At 45.6% G+C, this 25,054-nt stretch overlaps 2 protein-coding genes across 2 annotated transcripts in view; one reads left to right on the forward strand and one right to left on the reverse strand.

The window, feature by feature from the left end:
- Positions 1 to 25,054, forward strand: part of LOC115203350 (protein FAM227B-like) — a 79,016-nt gene that overhangs the window by 29,951 nt on the left and 24,011 nt on the right. The gene's annotated exons all lie outside the window — the stretch shown is intronic.
- The window catches only part of LOC115203351 (fibroblast growth factor 7-like), a 42,007-nt gene that overhangs the window by 13,615 nt on the left and 3,338 nt on the right, over positions 1 to 25,054 (reverse strand). The gene's annotated exons all lie outside the window — the stretch shown is intronic.

The following is a 25,054-nucleotide window of genomic DNA, read 5'->3' on the forward strand; positions in this document are numbered from 1 at the left end:
GAGATATACATGAAAAATCATTATTGGACACCCTTTTTCTATAGAGAACCGGTTTCACAAGCTTTCCACGCGCTAAATAACAATATTTTTTAAATTTAAAGATAGGCTCGGGAAAACCCTATACAAATCGTAAGGGTCAAGAAAAAACTGGGAAAAGCTGTCCAAGAGGTATGTGGAAGAACCGTATATCAAACAATCAAGCTAGCTAGCTATAGAGTACAGTAACTAACATGTATGTTCTGGGTTGTCTCATTTGTAACTATAGAGAAAACATATTAGCTAAAGTTCGTTGGCTACTAATTTATACACTATCGTTACAAATGTTATTGCTAGATTATAGAAGAAACATAGCTAGCTACTTTTTGTCCATCCACCGGATGATTCGACATGGCTACAGTAGCTAGCTAGTTATATGTAACGATCCACTGTATCCTGCAGGGAAGAGCGTGTTCCACGACGTGCAGAAATGATTGTGGAAAGTTGACTGATGAGCGCAAGCTGCATCTGTTCAACAGTTTCTACACTGTCCCATACGAGAAACAACAAGCGTTGATTCTCTCCGGCTTAGAACAGGTTAGAAATAGGACAAAACTCCTATTATAATAGCTATATTGAACACTTGCATAGTTTAACTTTGACAGTAATGATACGTACATTAACGTTAACTCTAAAAGTGCAGTGTTACACAATGGTGCAATACAAACTCATTCTGTGTATAGGTTGGGAGTGTGTGAAAGATGGGGGTCCTGATCAAGCAATACCCTGAATGTGCTACAGTATATGTTTTACTATCAATAAATGTATATGTTCTACAAAGAGAAGAATACCACATCATCTGCAAAATTCTGGGTTTATAGGGACATTTTCAAACAGCAGTCTCAATTTCGGCCAACCCAGGAGTGACACCTGTGGCAAATGTGACACATTCTTCACTAAGATGTCAGCAGCAACATCTGAAGAGGACAAGAGGAAGATAGCAGTTGAAAGTGAGTTGCACCATCGAAAAGCCGAAAAGGCCTACACACAGCTTCAAAGTGACACTGAGTGGGCTAAAGCCAATGCTGACTGCCATGTCATTTCTGTGGATCTATAGGGGGTGATGTACACCCCTAATCTGACCCACTCCAATGTCTACTATCAGCGGCAGCTGTCAAATTTTAACCTTTGCATCCAGGAACTTGGAAAAGAAGATCCTGCATACATGTGTGTTTGGCATGAGGGGATTGCACACCGAGGGTCCATTTAGGTAGCAAGCTGCATATTGAAGTGGGTGAAGACAAAATTCACGCCACTCACCAAACCAGAGGTGCGCAAGTTGATCATCTTCAGTGACAGATGCTGTGGGCAGAATAACAACTGGCGGATGCTCAATCTGATGTCGATGCTCGTCTCTATGGGTTACTTTACCCAAGTTGAGCAGAAGTTCATGGTCTCTGGTCATTCTTTTCTTCCTTGTGATCGATCTTTTGCCACCATCGAGAAGAGGTGCAAGGAGTCAGTCCTTCATACACCTGATGATGTTTCAAAGATGATACTTGAAGCACAACCAGCGAAACCATTCAAGGTGATGAGGATGCAATGTGAAGACTTCAGGCACCTTCCAGATTCTGTCCTCAAGCGACCAGCTGGACTACAGATCACCTCAATGAGGTGGTTAAAAGTCACAGGTATTGCACAGAAAATAGTTTACTAACATCCCATCAACATGCAAGATGTTGTTCTAACAATAAAATATCCTAATGATTCCCTTTTTTTTATTCATTACAATATACAGTACATCTCTCTGTCACCACATTTAGCATTAACTCTAAGCAGTTAACTTATTTACTGCTGTCACCTCAGTACAGAAGGACATTTCTTGCCTTTAGCATGGGTTTAACGCAATTCAAAACTTAATTGCTGATCATAGTGTTAAACGCAAAGAGAATGGTTTTCTGAACGTTTTGTAATATTGACCTTAGGGACCTGCATAATGGACATGCATATTGGCACATCACATTGATCCATATTTGATATGTACAAGTTGTGCTTCTTTTGATTTAATTAATTTAATTGTATTTCTATTTTTGTAGTTATTCTATGGTATGTTCACATTGAGGGCTTCATTTTAAATGAGACTAAGATTTCATGACTCAACTTTTAAGAAAAGTCATCAGTGCTAAAGTTGATAGACCACCTTTAAATGAACCTCCATACAAATTAATTTACTACATATTGCATTTAAGTTATTTACATGAAGGGCATCTGTACTTGAAAGTACTTAAAACATCATAACAGGTGTTAAAAAAGGACATCTTACAAGTGTCATGCAAAATGTCACATATACTGTTCTTCCACAAACTGAAATCATCACTGGAGATATACTGTTCTTCCACATTCTAAAAATTAAAACAGCAATAAAATAAGTATTTTTGAAATAACAAAAAAATATCAATTGTTGTTGGAAGATATGAGTATGGTGAATTATTTGTCCACCATAAAACACCTAATGTGGTACACACAATTAATAATATAAAAATAACTAATAATATAAAAATAATATAAAAATAACTGATTATCTTAAAATGGAAAAATTGTCACATATATGGTTCTTCGTCTGTAGGATTCATGTCAGCGCGCTATCCCTTCCCAAAAATGGCGAAAATGGGCACAAAATGGCGAAAATGGGCACATCAGATTAGATCAGTGTGCAATAATTAACGTTTTCTTTGTGCACTTTTTCTTGCTACAAGGCATGGGCTTGAATGGTTGATTGATTTATTATCATTTTATTTGTAAAATTATTAGCCAGTGGAAAAAGTTTATTTTGGTATTTAAATCAGAAGGCTGCAAATAGAAAAGAGGCATACGATTTTTATTTAAATTTGATTTATTTAATAAATGAATGCCATTGATGTGTTTTTTCATTTGAAATTCGATTTTGCATGTCTCCACTATTAAATTATATATCGTATGGTAATAAGCGATGCTTGTTCCATATTCAATGTTAAAGCAAAACTTGTTTGGGTCCATATTAAAAGGTTCATTTGTTCAATGTTGGCCCGCGACTTTGTTCAGGTTTTACATTTTGGCCCACTGGGTATTTGAGTTTGACACCCCTGGTTTAGACCCTTTCTTCTTTAAGGTTGCTGCCCATATCATCGCCAAGCCTATCTCCGACCTTTTTAACGTGTCTCTCCTTTCTGGGGAGGTTCTCATTGCTTGGATGGCAGCCACGGTTCGTCCTTTATTTAAAGGGGGAGAGCAAGCTGATCCTAACTGCTATAGGCCTATTTCTATTTTGCCCTGTTTATCAAAACTTGTCAATAATCAACTGACTGGCTTTTCTTGATTCTCTCTGGTATGCAAACTGGTTTCTGCTCAGGTTATGGATGTGTCACTGCAACCTTAAAGGTCCTCATTGCCCTTAAGCAATGTTGTGCTGCTACTTTTATTGACTTGGCCAAAGCTTTTGATACGGTAGATTCCATTCTTGTGGGCCGGCTAAGGAGTATTGATGTCTCTGAGGGGTCTTTGGCCTGGTTTGCTAACTACCTCTCTCAAAGAGTGCCGTGTATAAAGTCAGAAAATCTTCTGTATCAGCCACTGCCTGTCACCAAGGGAGTACCTCAAGTCTCAATCCTAGGTCCCATGCTCTTCTCAATTTACATCAACAACATAGCTCAAGCAGTAGGAAGCTCTCTCATCCATTTAAATGCAGATGATACAGTCTGATACTCAGCTGGCCCCTCCCTGGATTTTGTGTTAAATGCTCTACAACAAAGCTTTCTTAGTGTCCAACAAGTTTCTCTACCCTTAACCTTGTTCTGAACACCTCCAAAACAAAGATCATGTGGTTTGGTAAGAATAATACCCCTCTCCCCACAGGTGTGATTACTACCTCTGAGGGTTTAGAGTTTGAGACAGTCACCTCATATAAGTACTTGGGAGTATGGCTAGACAGTACACTGTCCTTCTCTGAGCACATATCAAAGCTGCAGGCTAAAGTTAACTCTAGACTTGGTTTCCTCTATCGTAATCGCTCCTCTTTCACCCCAACTGCCAAACTAACCCTGATTCAGATGACCATCCTACCCATGCTTGATTACAGAGACCTAATTTATAGATCGGCAGGTAAGGGTGCTCTTGAGTGGCTAGATGTTTTTTACCATTCGGCCATCAGATTTGCCACCAATGCTCCTTATAGGACACATCACTGCACTCTATACTCCTCTGTAAACTGGTCATCTCTATAAACCCATCACAAGACCCACTGGTTGATGCTTATTTATAAAACCCTCTTAGGCCTCACTCCTCCCTATCTGAGATATCTACTGTAGCCCTCATCCTCCACATACAACACCCATTCTGCCAGTCACATTCTGTTAAAGGTCCCCAAAGCACACACATCCCTGGGTCGCTCCTCTTTTCAGTTCACTGCAGCTAGCGACTGGAACGAGCTGCAACAAACACTCAAACTGGACAGTTTTATCTCAATCTATTCATTCAAAGACTCAATCATGGACACTCTTACTGACAGTTGTGGCTGCTTTACGTGATGTATTGTTGTCTCTACCTTCTTGACCTTTGTGCTGTTGTCTGTGCCCAATAATGTTTGTACCATGTTTTGTGCTGTTACCATGTTGTGGTGCTACTATGCTACCATGTCGTGGTGCTACCATGTTGTTGTCATGTTTGTTGCTGTCTTGCTATGTTGTCGTCTTAGGTCTCTCTTTATGTAGTGTTGTCTCTCTTGTCGTGATGTGTGTTTTGTCCTATATTTTATTTTTAATCCCAGCCCCCGTCCCCGCAGGAGTTCTTTTGGTAGGCCGTCAGTGTAAATAAGAATTTGTTCTTAACTGACTTGTCTAGTTAAGTGAAGGTTATATTAAAAAATAAACACAGATAGTGCACAGACACAGAGCAAAAGACACACACAAAGTGACAGACATAGTGACACAGACAGACACAGACAGACAGACACAGACAGACAGACAGACAGACACAGACACAGAGCGACCTACAGACACAGAGCGACAGACCTACAGACACAGAGCGACAGACCTACAGACAGACAGACAGACAGACCTACAGACAGACAGACAGACAGACCTACAGACAGACAGACAGACAGACAGACAGACAGACAGACACAGAGCAACAGACAGACAGACAGACTCAGAGCGACAGACCTACAAACACAGAGCGACAGACCTACAGACACAGAGCGACAGACCTACAGACACAGAGCGACAGACCTACAGACACAGAGCGACAGACCTACAGACAGACAGACAGACAGACCTACAGACAGACAGACAGACAGACCTACAGACAGACAGACAGACAGACAGACAGACACAGAGCAACAGACAGACAGACAGACTCAGAGCGACAGACCTACAAACACAGAGCGACAGACCTACAGACACAGAGCGACAGACCTACAGACACAGAGCGCCAGACCTACAGACACAGAGCGACAGACAGACAGACAGACAGACAGACAGACAGACAGACAGACAGACAGACAGACAGACAGACAGACAGACAGAGCAGCAGACATACAGAGCGACAGAGAGACAGAGCGACAGGCAGACAGAGACAGGCAGACAGAGACAGACAGACAGTTGTCATGCTTTGTGTGTAGCAGCTTCATGGACATAGACACTCAGATTAAGTGCTGAGCTCTTTGAGCCACAGCTATTTGTCAGATCAAAATTAATGCCAATATCTCAATGTCAGGGAGATAGAACTGCAGTGGAGCGGAGAGGGGGAGGGAGTGGGAGAGAGAGAACCGCTGTAACAGTCAGACTCAGAGAGCTAGACCACTGCCAAACCCTAACGTGAGAAACTTTACTAAACATTTTGGGTAAATGATGAATCATGTATTGAAGCCAATGGTACAGTTGTGGGAAGGTTGTAGTTGCACTAATGTTTCTCAATCCCTTCTTCTCAATGCAGCCCTCACTGGTTAATATCTCCCATGGGAAGCAGTAGATGATTCAGCCCTCACTGGTTAATATCTCCCATGGGAAGCAGTAGATGATTCAGCCCTCACTGGTTAATATCTCCCATGGGAAGCAGTAGTGGATTCAGCCCTCACTGGTTAATAACTCCCATGGGAAGACTGGGACGAGGCTGGGGCTAGGCTGTAGTTATATGATGAGAGGTAGCGTGCTGGGGCTAGGCTGTAGTTATATGATGAGAGGTAGCGTGCTGGGGCTAGGCTGTAGTTATATGATGAGAGGTAGCGTGCTGGGGCTAGGCTGTAGTTATATGATGAGAGGTAGCGTGCTGGGGCTAGGCTGTAGTTATATGATGAGAGGTAGCGTGCTGGGGCTAGGCTGTAGTTATATGATGAGAGGTAGCGTGCTGGGGCTAGGCTGTAGTTATATGATGAGAGGTAGCGTGCTGGGGCTAGGCTGTAGTTATATGATGAGAGGTAGCGTGCTGGGGCTAGGCTGTAGTTATATGATGAGCGGTAGCGTGCTGGGGCTAGGCTGTAGTTATATGATGAGAGGTAGCGTACTGGGGCTAGGCTGGGGCTAGGCTGTAGTTATATGATGAGCGGTAGCGTGCTGGGGCTAGGCTGTAGTTATATGATGGGAGGTAGCGTGCTGGGGCTAGGCTGTAGTTATATGATGAGAGGTAGCGTGCTGGGGCTAGGCTGTAGTTATATGATGAGAGGTAGCGTGCTGGGGCTAGGCTGTAGTTATATGATGAGAGGTAGCGTGCTGGGGCTAGGCTGTAGTTATATGATGAGAGGTAGCGTGCTGGGGCTAGGCTGTAGTTATATGATGAGAGGTAGCGTGCTGGGGCTAGGCTGTAGTTATATGATGAGAGGTAGCTTGCTGGGGCTAGGCTGTAGTTATATGATGAGAGGTAGCGTGCTGGGGCTAGGCTGTAGTTATATGATGAGAGGTAGCGTGCTGGGGCTAGGCTGTAGTTATATGATGAGAGGTAGCGTGCTGGGGCTAGGCTGTAGTTATATGATGAGAGGTAGCGTGCTGGGGCTAGGCTGTAGTTATATGATGAGAGGTAGCGTGCTGGCTAGGCTGTAGTCATATGATGAGAGGTAGCGTACTGGGGCTAGGCTGGGGCTAGGCTGTAGTTATATGATGAGAGGTAGCGTGCTGGGTCTAGGCTGTAGTTATATGATGAGAGGTCGTGTGCTGGGGCTAGGCTGTAGTTATATGATGAGAGGTAGCGTGCTGGCTAGGCTGTAGTCATATGATGAGAGGTAGCGTACTGGGGCTAGGCTGTAGTTATATGATGAGAGGTAGCGTGCTGGGGCTGACTTTCGGCTAGCAGACAGAGTACTTTGTCACAGAAACACAGAGCTGAGAGCTACAAAGCACCTGGGAGCTACAAAGCACCTGAGAGCTATAAAACAGCTGAGAGCTATAAAACAGCTGAGCTGAGAGCTATAAAGCAGCTGAGAGCTATAAAACAGATGAGAGCTATAAAGCAGCTGAGAGCTATAAAGCAGCTGAGCTGAGAGCTATAAAGCAGCTAGCAGCTGAGCTGAGAGCTATAAAGCAGCTGAGAGCTGTAAAGCAGCTGAGAGCTATAAAGCAACAGACCTATAAAAACAGGTGAGAGCTATAAAGCAGCTGAGCTGAGAGCTATACAGCAGCTGAGAGCTATAAAGCAGCTGAGAGCTATAAAGCAGCTGAGAGCTATAAAGCAACAGAGCTATAAAAACAGGTGAGAGCTATAAAGCAGCTGAGCTGAGAGCTATACAGCAGCTGAGAGCTATAAAACAGCTGAGAGCTATAAAGCAGCTGAGAGCTATAAAGCAGCTGAGAGCTCTGGTCACAAAGAGACAGAACAGAGTTGATACACCACTCTATTACTGCTCTGTCTCAGACAGTGTTTAGTGGACGCAGGGAGACCGAAGTGGTGCACACACTCACACACATACACTTGAACAGATTTCCCTGCTCTCTCCCTGGCTCAACCCAGCCAGCCCCCAGCTAAGTCAACTCATTGTGTGTGATCCCTATTCTAATTCTGTCTTCTCTGGATCCAGGCTGGATCAACACTGCTTTGCTTATTAAGGATGTAATGAAGCTCTGACTGAGGAACAACAGAGTCTGGTCCAACAGGAATACACATCATGACAAACCAGCAGAGACAGACTGTTGTTGCATTGTCAGCTCTACCACAGTTTGACATTAATCGAATAAAAACACAGCACACAGCTATTTAAGCCTTCCCTGTAGCTCAGTTGGTAGAGCATGGTGTTTGCAACGCCAGGGTTGTGGGTTCGATTCCCACGGGGGGCCAGCACAGGAAAAAAAAAAATGAAATGAAATGTATGCATTCACTACTGTAAGTCGCTCTGGATAAGAGCGTCTGCTAAATGACTAAAATGTAAAATGTAAAAATGTAAGGAAGGGACATATCTTTTTAGTAATTTGTCAACAAAGTTGTGAACTTGTATCGTCCTGAAATAAAGAAGGAATTTCTTCTACATACTTGGGTTGTACAGTATTTAGCTCAGATGTTGGTCGAACAACTTTCATCCTATTGCTCTGTTTAAGGGTTGTAAATCTGAAAGCTCATCTCACTGAATAAGAAGCCTGTAGGATAAAGGCTGTACCACTCTTGAGTGTATGGATGTTTATTAGGAACCTGCATCACAGCTGAGTGTGTGGATGTTTATTAGGAACCTGCATCACAGCTGAGTGTGTGGATGTTTATTAGGAACCTGCATCACAGCTGAGTGTGTGGATGTTTATTAGGAACCTGCGTCACAGCTGAGTGTGTGGATGTTTATTAGGAACCTGCGTCACAGCTGAGTGTGTGGATGTTTATTAGGAACCTGCATCACAGCTGAGTGTGTGGATGTTTATTAGGAACCTGCGTCACAGCTGAGTGTGTGGATGTTTATTAGGAACCTGCATCACAGCTGAGTGTGTGGATGTTTATTAGGAACCTGCATCACAGCTGAGTGTGTGGATGTTTATTAGGAACCTGCATCACAGCTGAGTGTGTGGATGCTTATTAGGAACCTGCATCACAGCTGAGTGTGTGGATGTTTATTAGGAACCTGCGTCACAGCTGAGTGTGTGGATGTTTATTAGGAACCTGCATCACAGCTGAGTGTGTGGATGTTTATTAGGAACCTGCGTCACAGCTGAGTGTGTGGATGTTTATTAGGAACCTGGATCTCTTCTCTACTCTGGTGTTTCTAATCTTTTCTAAGGGTTTGTAAGTTGATGTGTATCTTGTTACAGTCACAGGCGTCTGATGGTTTATGGTGCGTAACGCTGAGGATGCGTCTCAGGTCAGAGCTGACTGCTGAGGTTATTCAGGGAGACACACGGAGGCTGACACTGACTGATAGAACAGGGCCATATCTCTTATACTGTTATACTGTTATAATAGGGTCACAATATATTTGTAATACTAACAGCGTCGCAATAGCATATACCGTACAGTATGTTCTATTGTAATAACAGGGTAACAATAGTATTATCTGGGGTATTGATATAACAGGGTAACAAATCAACAATACTGTTGTATATCTGTAATACTGTGTTATAACATGGTAACAAATCAATGATACTGTTGTATATTGGTTATACTGTGTTATAACATGGTAACAAATCAACGATACTGTTGTATATTGGTTATACTGTGTTATAACATGGTAACAAATCAACGATACTATTGTATATTGGTTATACTGTGTTATAACATGGTAACAAATCAATGATACTGTTGTATATTGGTTATACTGTGTTATAACATGGTAACAAATCAATGATACTGTTGTATATTGGTTATACTGTGTTATAACATGGTAACAAATCAACGATACTGTTGTATATTGGTTATACTGTGTTATAACATGGTAACAAATCAATGATACTGTTGTATATTGGTTATACTGTGTTATAACATGGTAACAAATCAATGATACTGTTGTATATTGGTTATACTGTGTTATAACATGGTAACAAATCAACGATACTGTTGTATATTGGTTATACTGTGTTATAACATGGTAACAAATCAACGATACTGTTGTATATCGGTTATACTGTGTTATAACATGGTAACAAATCAATGATACTGTTGTATATTGGTTATACTGTGTTATAACATGGTAACAAATCAATGATACTGTTGTATATTGGTTATACTGTGTTATAACATGGTAACAAATCAATTATATTGTTGTATATTGGTTATACTGTGTTATAACTGGTAACAGACTATTATATAGTCTGTTGTACTGTATTATAACAGGGTAACAATACTATTATATAGTCTATCTGTTGTACTGGATTAGAACAGGGTAACACTACTAGTATATAGTCTGTTGTACTGGAATATAACAGGGTAACAATACTATTATATAGTCTGTTGTACTGTATTATAACAGGGTAACACTACTATTATATAGTCTATCTGTTGTACTGTATTATAACAGGGTAACAATACTATTATATGGTCTATCTGTTGTACTGGATTATAACAGGGAAACAATACTATTATATAGTCTATCTGTTGTACTGGATTATAACAGGGAAACAATGCTATTATATAGTCTATCTGTTGTACTGTATTATAACAGGGTAACAATACTATTATATGGTCTATCTGTTGTACTGGATTATAACAGGGAAACAATACTATTATATAGTCTATCTGTTGTACTGGATTATAACAGGGTAACAATACTATTATGTAGTATATCTGTTGTACTTGATTATACCAGGGTAGCAATACTATTATGTAGTATATCTGTTGTACTGGATTATAACAGGGAAACAATACTATTATGTAGTATATCTGTTGTACTGGATTATAACAGGGAAACAATTCTATTATGTAGTATATCTGTTGTACTGGATTATAACAGGGTAACAATACTATTATGTAGTATATCTGTTGTACTTGATTTTACCAGGGTAACAATACTATTATGTAGTATATCTGTTGTACTGGATTATAACAGGGTAACAATACTATTATGTAGTATATATGTTGTACTTGATTTTACCAGGGTAACAATACTAGTATGTAGTCTATCTGTTGTACTGGATTATAACAGGGTAACAATACTATTATGTAGTATATCTGTTGTACTTGATTATAACAGGGAAACAATGCTATTATATAGTTTATCTGTTGTACTGGATTATAACAGGGAAACAATGCTATTATATAGTCTATCTGTTGTACTTGATTATAACAGGGAAACAATGCTATTATATAGTCTATCTGTTGTACTGGATTATAACAGGGAAACAATGCTATTATATAGTCTATCTGTTGTACTGGATTATAACAGGGAAACAATGCTATTATATAGTTTATCTGTTGTACTTGATTATAACAGGGAAACAATGCTATTATATAGTCTGAGAGCTGTAAAGCAGCTGAGTGTGTGGATGTTTATTAGGACCCTGCATCACAGCTGAGTGTGTGGATGTTTATTAGGAACCTGCATCACAGCTGAGTGTGTGTTGATGTTTATTAGGAACCTGCATCACAGCTGAGTGTGTGGATGTTTATTAGGAACCTGCATCACAGCTGAGTGTGTGGATGTTTGTTAGGAACCTGCATCACAGCTGGGTGTGTGGATGTTTATTAGGAACCTGCATCACAGCTGAGTGTGTGGATGTTTATTAGGAACCTGCATCACAGCTGAGTGTGTGGATGTTTATTAGGAACCTGCGTCACAGCTGAGTGTGTGGATGTTTATTAGGAACCTGCATCACAGCTGAGTGTGTGGATGTTTATTAGGAACCTGCGTCACAGCTGAGTGTGTGGATGTTTATTAGAAACCTGCATCACAGCTGAGTGTGTAGATGTTTATTAGGAACCTGCATCACAGCTGAGTGTGTGGATGTTTATTAGGAACCTGCATCACAGCTGAGTGTGTGGATGTTTATTAGGAACCTGCATCACAGCTGAGTGTGTGGATGTTTATTAGGAACCTGCATCACAGCTGAGTGTGTGGATGTTTATTAGGAACCTGCATCACAGCTGAGTGTGTGGATGTTTATTAGGAACCTGCATCACAGCTGAGTGTGTGTATGTTTATTAGGAACCTGCGTCACAGCTGAGTGTGTGGATGTTTATTAGGAACCTGCGTCACAGCTGAGTGTGTGGATGTTTATTAGAAACCTGCATCACAGCTGAGTGTGTAGATGTTTATTAGGAACCTGCATCACAGCTGAGTGTGTGGATGTTTATTAGGAACCTGCATCACAGCTGAGTGTGTGGATGTTTATTAGGAACCTGCATCACAGCTGAGTGTGTGGATGTTTATTAGGAACCTGCATCACAGCTGAGTGTGTGGATGTTTATTAGGAACCTGCATCACAGCTGAGTGTGTGGATGTTTATTAGGAACCTGCATCACAGCTGAGTGTGTGGATGTTTATTAGGAACCTGCGTCACAGCTGAGTGTGTGGATGTTTATTAGGAACCTGCATCACAGCTGAGTGTGTGGATGTTTATTAGGAACCTGCATCACAGCTGAGTGTGTGTATGTTTATTAGGAACCTGCATCACAGCTGAGTGTGTGGATGTTTATTAGGAACCTGCGTCACAGCTGAGTGTGTGGATGTTTATTAGGAACCTGCATCACAGCTGAGTGTGTGGATGTTTATTAGGAACCTGCATCACAGCTGAGTGTGTGGATGTTTATTAGGAACCTGCGTCACAGCTGAGTGTGTGGATGTTTATTAGGAACCTGGATCTCTTCTCTACTCTGGTGTTTCTAATCTTTTCTAAGGGTTTGTAAGTTGATGTGTGTCTTGTTACAGTCACAGGCGTCTGATGGTTTATGGTGCGTAACGCTGAGGATGCGTCTCAGGTCAGAGCTGACTGCTGAGGTTATTCAGGGAGACACACGGAGGCTGACACTGACTGATAGAACAGGGCCATATCTCTTATACTGTTATACTGTTATAATAGGGTCACAATATAATTGTAATACTAACAGCGTCGCAATAGCATATACCGTACAGTATATTCTATTGTAATAACAGGGTAACAATAGTATTATCTGGTATATTGATATAACAGGGTAACAAATCAACAATACTGTTGTATATCTGTAATACTGTGTATAACAGGGTAACAATGCTATTATATAGTCTATCTGTTGTACTGTATTATAACAGGGTAACAATACTATTATATGGTCTATCTGTTGTACTGGATTATAACAGGGAAACAATGCTATTATATAGTCTATCTGTTGTACTTGATTATAACAGGGAAACAATGCTATTATATAGTCTATCTGTTGTACTGGATTATAACAGGGAAACAATGCTATTATATAGTTTATCTGTTGTACTGGATTATAACAGGGAAACAATGCTATTATATAGTTTATCTGTTGTACTTGATTTTACCAGGGTAACAATACTATTATGTAGTATATCTGTTGTACTGGATTATAACAGGGAAACAATGCTATTATATAGTCAGCAAACTGTCTGGAGGGTTTAAGAGTGTTCCCATATGTTTTTGAATAGCCTACAGCAGGGTTAGGCAACTATATTCAGCCGCAGGCCGATTTTTGTCGGAGCGGATGGTCAGGGAGCCAGAACATAACTTTAATAATTTGTACACTACAAATTGACCACAACTAAGTCCAAAAAGAGATTGTATTTGAAAATAATAATACTTTCATACCTTGAATACATTGAGACAAGATCACATACGTCTCTTTTTTAAATTTGTGGGAATAGTTGGGAACAGATTTCCTAAATAAAACAAATTTAAAATGTACTAAAAACTTTGGGTGGGCCAAAAGAAATGGTTTAAACTGGCTCTTGCAGACTCCTGGAATACAGTTACAAATGATTTCCTTAAAACCAGATCCAGTAAAACATGCTCTGCTGTCTATGAAGACCCTTATTCAGTGTTTTCACTACAAGCCAACAGTCCTCTACTAGTGTCATATGTTAGTGATTCAGATTAGTATGCTCTGCCAATGGCTTTGTCTGAAATCTGGTTTGCCTACTACTTACTTAAACTGCATACTGTGTACTAATCATATAAACTCAGCAAAAAAAGAAACAATGTTATAATGAAGAATGTTTCCCTGAACAAAGGGGGGGGGGGGTCAAAATCAAAAGTAACAGTCAGTATCTTGTGTGGCCACCAGCTGCATTAAGGACTGCAGTGCATCTCCTCCTCATGGACTGCACCAGATTTGCCAGTTCTTGCTGTGAGATGTTACCCCACTCTTCCACCAAGGCACCTGCAAGTTCCCAGACATTTCTGGGGGGAATGGCCCTAGTCCTCACCCTCTGATCCAACAGGTCCCAGACTTGCTCAATGGGATTGAGATCCGGGCTCTTCGCTGACCATGGCAGAACACTGACATTCCTGTCTTGCAGGAAATCCCGCACAGAACGAGCAGTATGGCAGGTGGCATTGTCATGCTGGAGGGTCATGTCAACCACATGAGGTGTGATGTTCGGCTGTACTGATCCTGTGCAGGTGTTGTTACACGTGGTCTGCCACTGCGAGGATGATCAGCTGTCCATCCTGTCTCCTTGTAGCGCTGTCTGCAGTTCTCATGCCTCCTTGCAGCATGCCTAAGGCACATTCACGCAGATGAGCAGGGACCCTGGGCTTCTTTCTTTTGGTGTTTTTCAGAGTCAGTAGAAAGGCCTCTTTAGTGTCCTAAGTTTTTATTACTGTGACCTTAATTGCCTACCGTCTGTAAACTGTTAGTGTCTTAACGACTGTTCCACAGGTGCGTGTTCATTAATTGTTTATGGTTCATTGAACAAGCATGGGAAAACGTGTTTAAACCCTTTACAATGAAATCTGTGAAGTTATTTGCATTTTTACGAATTATCTTTGAAAGACAGGGTCCTGAAAAAGGGACGTTTCTTTTTTTGCTGAGTTTATTTTTTAGAACATACTGTTTAATAAAAACCTAATGCAGTAAGCAACAAATATCAGCATACTAGGCTCATCCTACTGAGAATGCGTCATCTCATGCACAATTGTGTTGATTCCTGCCATTCTTTCATTTTGGTACTTAAGATGTAGGATACCAAAAGGCAAAAATGTCATTATTATCCATCTGGTGAGTGGTTGAGCCTTCTTGGTTGCGTGACATCACTCCTAGTTCTTACCAAAACGCAAAACACTAGCGGGCAATTTCTCTCACCTTGGATCTAAAACCAGTAGTAACCACCAACTTTAATGACAGTTATCTTACAATTAAAAGACATATCTAACCGCAATAACATTGTCGCTGAGGAAGGCTTGTTAGCTAGCTACAGGGTTTGAGTCACCTCAGCAGTTTTTTTATAAAACAGTTCAGCTAGCAATGCTAGGTAGCTAGCTAACGTTAGCTGGACTACATCTAGACTCGGAAGTTCATGCATGGCCACATAGACATGGGATTCAGGGGCCAGCTGGTTAGATATGATTCTACCATGGGAAACAACAACTGGATGCTAGTTTGTTTTCAACAAAATATGTCCAACTCATAGTTGTATAGTTCATCCAGTGACCATCGCATTTAGAAGGATAGCTACTGACTGAAATGTAGCTAGCTCACTGGCCAGGCAGTAGCCACTACTCGCCAGCTAATTGTCGATTTCCTATTCTTTGGAACCTTTGGGTTGACTTGCTCATATCAAGCAACAGACAGTTTGTATACATTTTTTAAATAATAATTTGTGGACTTGTTTTATGAATACTTGGAATGTAGCTGGAAGTCGGTGCTCACTCATCATCCCAGCGAGCAAGCCTTTGCAGTGCATCTGTGTGATGTCACACACCCAAAAAGGCTCAACCAAGCGCCCGACGTAACTCATGAATATGAATGACTTTGCCTCCAGCTATCCTACGAAAGGAAATTTTGCTTTTGTTACAGCGCGTTCCCTCAGCTGATTATCAGCTGTTGTGTGTCACGATTCCCACCGACGGTGGCGCCCCCTCCTGCTAGGGTGGCGCTCGGCGGTCGTCGTCACCGGCCTATTAGCTGCCACTGTTTCCCTTTTTTGTTTTCCCCCTGTTTGTGATTGTGTGCACCTGTTCTTAGTGGGGGTGATTAGCGGGGCTATTAGTGTTAGCTGGTCCGCTTGTTCATTGTGCGGGATTATTTTCCTGTTGTGCTTGGGTTACGCTTGTGCGTTTGTTTTTTGCGCCGCATGTTATTTCCCCTGTGTTTGGGACACATTATTTTGTGTGCACATTATTTCGCTGTTTGGGGTGGCTTGTGTGTGCTCGCCTGTTGCAACTATTAAAAGCCACTACCCTGTGCTCGCTGCTTCCTGCGTTTCATTCCTCACTACGACGCCCGAGCCTAACAGAATCCCGCACCAAGATACTATGGAATCAGCAGGAGCAGCGGCCAACCCCCTTCCCTCGATGGAGGAACGTGTACTCCACCACACTACTGTCCTCCACCGAATCGGATCCGCAATGGACCAGATGATGGAGAGGATGGACCGATGGGAGAGGAGTGGTCTCCTCTCTCCACCTCCGGCTCCTCCGATGCAGCCACCTCCGCCTCCCACTGCATCTGGCTCTGGCGCGCTTCGTCTGGCGCTCCCAGGGAGTATGATGGATAGGCGGCTGGGTGCCAGGGATTTCTGCTCCAGCTCAAGCTGTACCTGGCCACCGTCAGACCTGCTCCCTCGGGAGAGGAGAGCGTGAGTGCCCTTGTTTCCTGCCTGACGGGCCGAGCTCTGGAGTGGGCAAATGCTGTCTGGAATGGTCCAGACTCGGCGAGGGATCACTACCCGGAGTTCACCTGCCGCTTTCGGGCCGTGTTCGACCACCCTCCGGAAGGAAGAGCGGCGGGTGAGCGGCTGTTCCACCTCAGGCAGGAGACGAGGAGCGCACAGGACTTCGCTCTGGAGTTCAGGACCTTGGCTGCTGGGGCGGGGTGGAACGACAGGGCCCTTATAGACCATTACCGGTGTAGTTTCCGGGCGGACGTCCGCAGAGGGCTAGCCTGTCGAGACACCACTCTATCCCTTGATGAGCTCATAGATATGTCCATCTGTCTGGACAATCTGCTGGCTGCCCGCGGGCGTTCAGAAAGGGTCCTGTCCGTTCCACCTCCGTGCACCCCCGCCCCTACTCCTATGGAAGTAGGGGGGGCTGTGCCAAGGGGCACCGGAGGAGGTGGATCCTCCTGCACCAGCTGTGGTCGGAGAGGACACACGGCCGACCGGTGCTGGAGGAGCCAGTCTGGGAGTCGAGAGGGCAGGCAGAACACTTCTCGGTCACCCCAGGTGAGTCAGCACCAGATTCACCCAGAACCCCCTGTTGGTCACGTGTTCTTACCTATTTTGTTTTCTGATTTTTTCCCCTCTTCCCAGCATAGGGCGCTAGTCGATTCAGGCGCAGCTGGGAACTTTATGGATCGCGGACTTGCCATTAAGCTGGGCATTCCGCGAGTGCCGATAGATTCCCCCTTCCCCGTGCACTCCCTAGATAGCCGACCATTAGGGTCAGGGCTAGTCAGGTAGTCTACGGTTCCACTGGACATGGTAACGCAGGGGAGAGATAAGGAACGGATTTGTTTTTTCCTTATTGATTCGCCTGCGTTTCCGGTGGTGCTGGGGGTCCCCTGGCTGGCTGATCACAATCCCCGGATTTCGTGGAAACAGGGGGTTCTCCAGGGGTGGTCAGAGGAGTGTTCAGGGAAGTGTCTAGGAGTTTCCATAGGTGCCACGTCGGTGGAGAGTCCAGACCAGGTGTCCACCGTGCGCATTCCCCCTGAATACGCCGATTTGGCGATCGCCTTCTGTAAAAAGAGGGCGACCAAATTACCACCTCATCGACAGGGGGATTGTGCGATAGATCTCCAGGTTAACGCTGCGCTTCCCAAGAGTCACGTGTACCCCTTGTCACAGGAGGAGACGGTGGCTATGGAGACATATGTCACGGAATCCCTGGGACAGGGGTACATTCGGCCCTCCATCTCACCCGCCTCCTCGAGTTTCTTTTTTGTGAAGAAAAAAAAAGGAGGGAGGTCTGCGTCCGTGCATTGATTACAGAGGTCTAAATGCGATCACGGTGGGGTTTAGTTACCAGCTACCTCTAATCGCTACGGCGGTGGAATCATTTCACGGAGTAAAGTTCTTCACAAAACTGGATCTCAGGAGCGCGTATAACCTGGTGCGTATCAAGGATGGAGACGAGTGGAAGACCGCATTTAGTACCACATCGGGCCATTATGAGTACCTCGTCATGCCGTATGGGTTGAAGAATGCTCCAGCCGTCTTTCAATCCTTTGTAGACGAGATTCTCAGGGACCTGCACGGGCAGGGCGTGATTGTCTATATCGATGATATTCTGATATATTCCGCCACCCGCTCCGCGCATGTGTCCCTGGTACGCAAGGTGCTTGGTAGACTGCTGGAGCATGACCTATACGTTAAGGCTGAGAAATGTGTGTTTTCCAAACAAGCCGTTTCCTTCCTGGGTTATCGCATTTCCACCACGGGGGTGGTGATGGAGTGTGACCGCGTTAAGGCCGTGCGTAATTGGCCGACTCCAACCACAGTGAAGGAAGTGCAGCGGTTCTTAGGCTTTGCCAATTACTACCGGAGGTTTATCCGGGGTTTTGGCCAGGTAGCGGCTCCCATTACCTCACTGCTGAAGGGGGGGGCAGTGCGTCGACGGAGGCGGACGGAGCCTTCAAGAAGTTGAAGACGCTGTTCACCGACGCACCCGTGTTGGCGCACCCGGACCCGTCTCTAGCATTCATAGTGGAGGTGGACGTATCCGAGGCTGGGGTGGGTGTCGTGCTATCACAGCGCTCGGGTACGCCACTGAAACTCCGCCCCTGCGCTTTCTTTTTGAAGAAGCTCAGTTCGGCGGAGCATAACTATGATGTGGGGGACAGGGAGTTGCTAGCGGTGGTAAAAGCCTTGAGGGTGTGGCGACACTGGCTTGAGGGGGCTAAGCACCCTTTTCTCATCTGAACCGACCACCGAAATCTGGAGTACATCCGGGCAGCTAGGAGACTGAATCCGCGTCAGGCAAGGTGGGCCATGTTCTTCACCCGGTTTAGGTTTACGATCTCCTATAGACCAGGCTCCTTGAACACGAGGGCCGACGCGCTGTCCCGTCTTTATGACACAGAGGACCGGCCCATCGATCCAACTCCCATCATTCCAGCGTCTAGGCTGGTGGCACCGGTGGTATGGGAGGTGGACGCGGACATCGAGCGGGCATTAGTATTGGATCCTGCGCCTGCACAGTGTCCCGTGGGTCGCATGTACGTGCCGCTCGGTGTTTGTGATCTACTACCCACTTTGGGTCATCCTGGTGTTGCGAGGACAGTGCGGAGTCTCAGGGGGAAGTACTGGTGGCCAACCTTGTCTAAGGACGTGAGGTTCTATGTCTCTTCCTGTTCGGTGTGCGCCCAGAGTAAGGCTCCTAGGCATCTCCCGAGAGGGAAGTTACAGCCCCTCCCCGTTCCGCAACGGCCATGGTCGCACCTGTCTGTAGACTTCTTGACAGATCTCCCCCCGTCTCAGGGGAGCACTACGATCCTGGTGGTTGTGGATCGGTTTTGAAAGTCCTGCTTTCTCCTCCCGTTGCCAGGTGTCCCTACGGCCCTGCAGACTGCGGAGGCCTTATTTACCCACGTCTTCCGGCACTACGGGGTTGCCGGAGGACATTGTCTCTGATCGAGGTTCCCAGTTCACATCCAGGGTCTGGAAAGCGTTTATGGAGCGGCTGGGGGTCTCGGTCAGTTTGACCTCCGGTCAGTTTCACCCCGAGAGTAATGGGCAGGCGGAGAGGGTAAACCAGGAGGTGGGCAGGTTTCTGAGGTCGTATTGCCAGGACCGGCCAGGGGAGTGGGCGAGGTACATTCCTTGGGCGGAGTTAGCTCAGAACTCACTTCGTCACTCCTCTACTAACATGTCACCCTTTCAGTGTGTTTTGGGTTACCAGCCGGTCCTGGCACCATGGCACCAGAGCCAGACCGAGGCTCCTGCGGTGCAGGACTGGGTACAGCACTCCAAGGAGACCTGGAGAGCCGTCCAGGAATCCCTGAAGCAAGCCAGTGGACGGCAGAAGAGGAGCGCTGACCGCCACCGCAGTGAGGCCCCCGTATTCGTACCGGGGGACAGGGTCTGGCTCTCGACCCGGAACCTGCCCCTCCACGTGCCCTGCCGGAAGCTGGGGCCGCAGTGTGTGGGGCCCTTTAAAGTCCTGAGGAGGATAAACGAGGTGTGTTATCGGTTACAACTCCCTTCCTATTACCGTATTAACCCCTCGTTTCATGTGTCTCTCCTCAGGCCGGTGGTAGCTGGTCCCCTGCAGGAAGGGGAGGTGCCGGAGGTCCCTCCGCCCCCTCTGGACATCGGGGGCCCCCGGCGTACAGCATATGGGCCATTCTGGACTTGAGACGCCGGGTGAGGGGCCTGCAGTACCTCGTAGACTGGGAAGGGTACGGTCCGAAGGAGAGGTGCTGGGTGCCGGTCGGAGGACGTCTTGGACCCATCCATGTTGAGGGATTTCCATCGCCTCCGTCCGGATTGCCCTGTGCCTCGCCCTCCGGGTCGTCCTCGAGGCCGGTGTCGGCGCGCTGCAGGAGCCGCGCATCAGGAGGGGGGTACTGTCACGATTCCCACCGACGGTGGCGCCCCCTCCTGCTCGGGTGGCGCTCGGCGGTCGTCGTCACCGGCCTATTAGCTACCACTGTTTCCCTTTTTTGTTTTCCCCCTGCTTGTGATTGTGTGCACCTGTTCTTAGTGGGGGTGATTAGCGGGGCTATTAGTGTTAGCTGGTCCGCTTGTTCATTGTGCGGGATTATTTTCCTGTTGTGCTTGGGTTTACGCTTGTGCGTTTGTTTTTGCGCCGCATGTTATTTCCCCTGTGTTTGGGACACATTATTTTGTGTGCGCATTATTTCGCTGTTTGGGGTGGCTTGTGTGTGCTCGCCTGTTGCAACTATTAAAAGCCACTACCCTGTGCTCGCTGCTTCCTGCGTTTGATTCCTCACTACGATGCCCGAGCCTAACATTGTGAAAGACATGAGTCTGGAAAGACCATTCTCTTCTTCAATAGCGTGCAGAGAATTCTACTAGATGAAAAGCAGAAATGAGTAAGACATCCTGGCATTTAAAGCATATTCTTATTATTTTACGAAATGTCACGTATTATAAAACATACCCAAAATGCCTACTATTTAGAACGCAAGTATGGGTATTCAGGCACCGACTTTTATCTCGTCCGGTGTAATATACTGTACTATAAGCCTGTTAGCTCATACAGTACAGTATATCACCTGTGTTTGTTTTGGTTGTCAGGTTGGACTAACACAGTGGACAGGACATTGAGCAGAATACCCTGAGAAACAGATCCTATGCCTGTTTCTGTAACGGCCTCTTAACACTGTCCACCCTGAGAAACAGATCCTATGCTTGTTTCTGTAACAGCCTCTTAACACTGTCCACCCTGAGAAACAGATCCTATGCTTGTTTCTGTAACAGCCTCTTAACACTGTCCACCCTGAGAAACAGATCCTATGCTTGTTTCTGTAACAGCCTCTTAACACTGTCCACCCTGAGAAACAGATCCTATGCCTGTTTCTGTAACGGCCTCTTAACACTGTCCACCCTGAGAAACAGATCCTATGCGCACCTCACCCCACCTCACTTCACCTCGGCCCTGCCCAGCCCACCTCACCCCACCTCACTTCACCTCGGCCCTGCCCAGCTCAGCCCACCTCACCTCACTTCACCTCGGCCCTGCCCAGCCCACCTCACCCCACCTCACTTCACCTCGGCCCTGCCCAGCCCACCTCACCCCACCTCACTTCACCTCGGCCCTGCCCAGCTCAGCCCACCTCACCCAAGCCCACCCCACCCCACTTCACTTCACCTTGGCCCAGCTCAGCCCACCTCACCCCACCACACTTCACCTCAGCCCTCCCCACCTCACCCCAGCCCAGACCAGCCCAGGCCAGACAGGAACAGAGCAATATGAATCAAAGATTTATTAGCTGTATTCATGCCCATACTGGGCTCTTCAAAGGCCTGTCTGCCTGTGTGTGTGCGTGTGTGTGTACGTGTGTGTGTGTGTGCGTGCGTGTGTGTGTGCGTGCCTGCATGTGTCCCTGCGTGCCTGCATGTCTCCCTGCGTGCCTGCATGTGTCCCTGCGTGCTATTGTCAGACACATCTGGGTGGATCCATTTCTCTGCTTTTCAAGGCCAGTTTTTGTTTCGCAAGACCCATCTTCCCCCTCCTCACCAGAGACAGAGGCTACCCTGGTCACGTCAACATTCCACAGCCAGATAGACAGGCTACCCTGGTCACGCCAACATTCCACAGCCAGATAGACAGGCTACCCTGGTCACGCCAACATTCCACAACCAGATAGACAGGCTACCCTAGTCACGCCAACATTCCACAGCCAGATAGACAGGCTACCCTGGTCACGCCAACATTCCACAGCCAGATAGACAGGCTACCCTGGTCACGCCAACATTCCACAGCCAGATAGACAGGCTACCCTGGTCACGCCAATATTCCACAGCCAGATAGACAGGCTACCCTGGTCACGCCAACATTCCACAGCCAGATAGACAGGCTACCCTGGTCACGCCAACATTCCACAGCCAGATAGACAGGCTACCCTGGTCACGCCAACATTCCACAGCCAGATAGACAGGCTACCCTGGTCATGCCAACATTCTACAGCCAGATAGACAGGCTACCCTGGTCACGCCAACATTCCACAGCCAGATAGACAGGCATATGGACAGGTGAGCAGGCAGACAGGCAGATAGATAGATAGACAGGCGGGCATGTGAGCAGACAGACAGGTAGGCAGAGGCAACCCTGGTCACGCCAACATTCCACAGCAAGATAGACAGGCATATGGACAGGTGAGCAGGCAGACAGACAGATAGATAGATAGACAGACAGACAGACAAACATTATTGAAACCTATAGAGTGATTGTTTTGATGTCACACTCACACATACTAACCCCGTATCTCTGTGGATAGACTAGGTCAGCTTGGGCTACTTCACTGAGGTGTTTAATATGTGTGTGGGTGCGTGCGTGTTTCATGCCAGTTCATTTGTCCTGACCGTCTGCATCCCCAGCCCCAACTCCCAGCCCCTTGGTTTACTTCATTAGTGGCTGTGTTTACATGGTGTTATGGTTGGCTCTGCCAGAGCCCACACCTGCTTCACTTTACCTCTGTCACTTTGGCTGCCCTAACAGAGACGCATGACCCATTACCAGTGTGATTACACTGCAGAGGGAACATTGGACAATAACATCAGGCTGCTCCAGGGAGTCCCAGAGGGGAGAGAGCTAGCTGCTATATGACCGTGTTCCAACAGCCTTATTACTCACTCAACAGACTGGGAGATAACTCACATAGACACAGAGGAATCTTTCTTTCCCTCTCTCTCTCTCTCTCTCTCTCTCTCTCTCTCTCTCTCTCTCTCTCTCTCTCTCTCTCCATCTCTGACTAGACATGAGTGACTAAGATCTCAGCAACGTGGACATTGCTCAACCATATTGTTATTAGCAGTAACACATCAGCCGTAAAAATGTTTAGACATCTCTGAGAGTCTAAAGCAGCCCATAAATATACAGTGAGTAGAATGTAGTCATCCTCTCCACATCTACTGTTGCTGAGAGTCTACTCAGAGCCACCTGTTAGTATGAGATGAATCCTACCACACACTGGAATTCAATCAAACCTGCCCCACCAGTTTACGCGGTATCTATCTTTGTTTACAGACTACGACCTACACAATATGAGTTTGTTTGATTGAATTCCATTGAAGTGATGAGTCCTAAGAAAACACATACTGTAGATGTTAAGATGTGGATAATAAAACCAGCCTTACTGTAGCAATTAATGGGGTATTAAACATAATCTAACATTTGGATCTGTAACATTACTGTAACATTTGGCGGGTCTTATAGATATTGATATACAGTAGATAGATAATTCTTACTGTAACAGTTGGCGAGTTAAGGGTTAATTAGGGCTAAGTGCCTTGCTCAAGGGTACATCAACAGATTTTCACCATGTCGGTTCGGGGATTAGAACTAGGGACCTGTCGCTTACTGGCTCAATGCTCTAACCCAGCGGTGTCAAACAAATTTTGTCCCAGGAGCCCCTATTTGGTCAAGGTCCAGGGGCCCAGGGGCCACAGAAAGAATGGGCTATATTTTCGCTCCATTAAAAATAGTCTTCTATCCATCGTTTTGGGAATTTCAATGCTCCCTGACTGTCTAGCTTTCATTTCTGGGATTATTAGCGAGCTGGCAGAATCAAGAAACTGTATGATTGTAGGTCCATTATCATTTCTACTCAGATTTGATTTGGTTTTAGTCATTTTAAAGTATATTGAGTACGTTCCCCCTCGAGGGCCCGGACATCCCTGCTCTAACCTGCTAGGCTACCTGCCGCCCTATACAGTGTATATATCAGTCTCACTGTAACAGTTGGTGGGGTCTTATAGATAGATATACAGTATATAGATCAGTCTTACTGTAGCAGTTGGTGGGGTTTTATAGATAGATATACAGTATATAGATCAGTCTTACTGTCACAGTTGGTGGGGTCTTATAGATATATATACAGTATATAGATCAGTCTTACTGTAACAGTTGGCATGGGGGGGCAGATTGGGTCTTCCTGGGGAATACATCTTTACATCAACATTCTTTTTTTTACAGCAGCTGCCACGATTTTGCAGCGATGGTCCCGATTTAGAAGTGGAGCCCCGATTTAGCAGCGGCGGCACGATTTAGCAGCGGCGGCACGATTTAGCAGCGGCGGCCACGATTTAACAGAGGCGGCCACTATTTAGCAGCGGCGGCCACGATTTAACAGAGGCGGCCACTATTTAGCAGCGGCGGCACGATTTAGCAGCGGCGGCCACGATTTAACAGCAGTGGCCACTATTTAGCAGCGGCGGCCACGATTTAACAGCAGCGGCAGCCACGATTTACCAACGGCGGCAACGATTTAGCAGCGGCGGCAACGATTTAGCAGTGGCGGGCCACGATTTAGCAGCAGCGGCCACGATTTAGCAGCGGCGGCAACGATTTAGCAGCGGCAG

The sequence above is a fragment of the Salmo trutta genome, chromosome 12, assembly GCF_901001165.1.
Source record: "Salmo trutta chromosome 12, fSalTru1.1, whole genome shotgun sequence".
Lineage (NCBI taxonomy): Eukaryota > Metazoa > Chordata > Actinopteri > Salmoniformes > Salmonidae > Salmo > Salmo trutta.